A 2,606-nucleotide genomic window follows, 5' to 3' on the forward strand; every position below is an offset into this window, starting at 1 on the left:
ATATATATATATATATATATATATATATATATATATATATATATAAAGTTGAGGCCCCGGTGGCTCACGCCTGTAATCCCAGCACTTTGAGAAGCTGAGGCAGGTGAATTGCTTGAGGCCAGGAGTTTGAGACCAGCCTGGGCAACATGGTGAAACCCCATCTCTACTAAAAATACAAAAATTAGCTAGGCGTGGTGGTGCATGTCTATAGTCCCAGGTACTCAGAAGGCTGAGGCACGAGAATCGCTTGAACCCAGGAGGCGGAGGTCACAGTGAGCCGAGATTGTGCCACTCCACTCCAGCCTGGGCAACAGATCAAGACTCTGTCTCAACAACAGCAACAAAAGGTTCCTGCCCTGACACATTCTCTGGTCGGGGTCTCAGGGATGTGAAGACAGCTGGCTGCCTGTGTCTTCGCCGACCATGCTGTCCTGGGAGGCGCTTTCTGCCACTGCCACAGTGGCCCCCTCTCTGTAGAATGCAGGTTTCCTAGGTCCAGGGGTATTGCAGGCGACAAGGACCTTTCACACAGGGCAGCGACTCCTTGCCCCTCTACCCCCTCTTCCTTCCTTTTCCTATAGAGGAAAGTTCATTTGGGGCTGATCCCTGAGGAATTCTTCCAATTTCTTTATCCTAAAAGCAGTGTAACAGGACACTATGTGCTCCAAAATGGGCTTATCTTGTATGCTTTATCCAAAGAAATATACATGATTACCACAGAGACCTTCTCTACTATATCAATAGTAGGGTTACTTTCTGTAATTTAAAAATATGGTGCCTCTATTGGAGAATCTGCTTATAAACTCAATGAGCAAGACACTGCCCAAACTAGAAGAGGTGAAGCAGGCTTCCATCAAACAAATCCAGATGCAATTGATTTGGAGAAGTCGCAGTGCTCACTGGTTCAGAAGCACCATTACCTTTTTGATGTGCAGAGGAATAACATTGCTATGGCTTTGAAGGTTACTTACTGGGAATGACTGCATAGAGTGTATAAGGAAGTAAAGAATCACCTGGACTATCATATATCTGTGCAGAACATGATGCGTTGAAAGGAACAAGAGCGCATGATAAATTGGGTGGAGAAGCACGTGGTGCAGAGCATCTCTGCACAGCAGGAAAAGGAGACAATTGCCAAGTGCATTTGGGACCTAAAGCTATTGGCAAAGAAGGTTCATGCCCAGCCAGTTATGTAAATGTATCTATCCCAATTGGGACAGCCAGAAACAGTTGACTGACTAATGGAAACTAGTCTATGTGGCGAAATCTTTCTCTATTGCCCTCTACTGAAGTAGATAGTTTCTATCTCCTAAAAATGAAACATTTGTTCACTATACTGAGAGAACTCAATCTGTTGGCCAGTCAGATGTTTCCCATCCTTCTTACTGGGCATTTGAGTTGTTCCATGATCACTTTTTTTATTGTTTTTTGTTATTGTTGTTGTTGTTTTTAGACGGACTCCCGCTCTGTCGCCCAGGCTGGAGTGCAGTGGCACAATCTCGGCTCACTGCAAACTCTGCCTCCTGGATTCAAGCGATTCTCCTGTCTCAGCCTCCTGAATAGCTGGGATTGCAGGCGTGCACCACCACGTCTGGCTAATTTTTATACTTTTGGTAGAGACAGGGTTTCGCCATGTTGATCAGGCTGGTCTCGAGCTCCTGATCTCAGGTGATCCACCCACCTTGGCCTTCCAAAGTGCTGGGATTACAGGCATTAGCTACTACGCTTGGCCCTATGATCGCTTTTGAATAAGCGGTTTGCCTTTATTAAATCTTGGTGCCTGACTAAAGATTACCAGGTTATAGTTTAAATTTGTAATTAATTCTACCATCTTGCAATAAAGTGACAATTGAATGAAATACAAATAAATAAAGAAATAAAGTTGAAGAAAATGAAGGTACATCTGGTTGTGCCTGCTCAGATGGAACAAATCCTAATGTTGTTCTAAGAGAGCATCAAGACATTAGTTAGAAACCCTCCAACAAGTCCAGAAACACCTGATGCAGGCACCTCTGAGAGACACACTTTATCAAAGCTCCTTACTCCAAGTACATAAATTTGCTGGCCATCTTACCATCACAAATATCTTAAAATATTGTCAAATGTGTGTTTTCACACACACACACAAATAGATAAGACAAAAGCATTCCATAGTTTACTACTGAATACAAATGTCAATAAATATTTTTTAGTTTTTTAACCTTTTTTAATATTGCAAGAATTCCCAGTCTTAAAATAATTACTGGAGGGTTTAATTTTTTTACTTTCTTCCTTATATTAGATGGACATTACATTTTTAGATAGGCATATTCAGAAGTGGATATTTTGAACATCAATTTGGGGCAAATCTGTTTATCTATACGTGTATTGTAAGGACTGCTTTGGAAATTTACTCCTATGTTGTATATATTTTACATGTACTGGAATGTAGCGTAAAAGGTGCCCATACGAAACCTTCTCTTAAAACTGAAAGCAGTTAGAATTGAGAGTCTGCAAAGTAACAAGTATCTGAAGATAAACAGAAAACTGGTGAATCATGTTTCAGTGAGATTTGGAAAATGTAATATATGAGGCATTAGACTCAGGAAAATCACAGGCCAAAATGC

General features: G+C 41.4%; 1 pseudogene; it reads left to right on the top strand.

The window, feature by feature from the left end:
- Nucleotides 1-423: 423 nt before the first annotated feature.
- LOC112607157 lies at nucleotides 424-1,196 on the top strand (annotated as a pseudogene).
- The last annotated feature ends 1,410 nt before the right edge of the window (nucleotides 1,197-2,606 follow it).

Source organism: Theropithecus gelada, chromosome 14 (genome assembly GCF_003255815.1).
Source record: "Theropithecus gelada isolate Dixy chromosome 14, Tgel_1.0, whole genome shotgun sequence".
Lineage (NCBI taxonomy): Eukaryota > Metazoa > Chordata > Mammalia > Primates > Cercopithecidae > Theropithecus > Theropithecus gelada.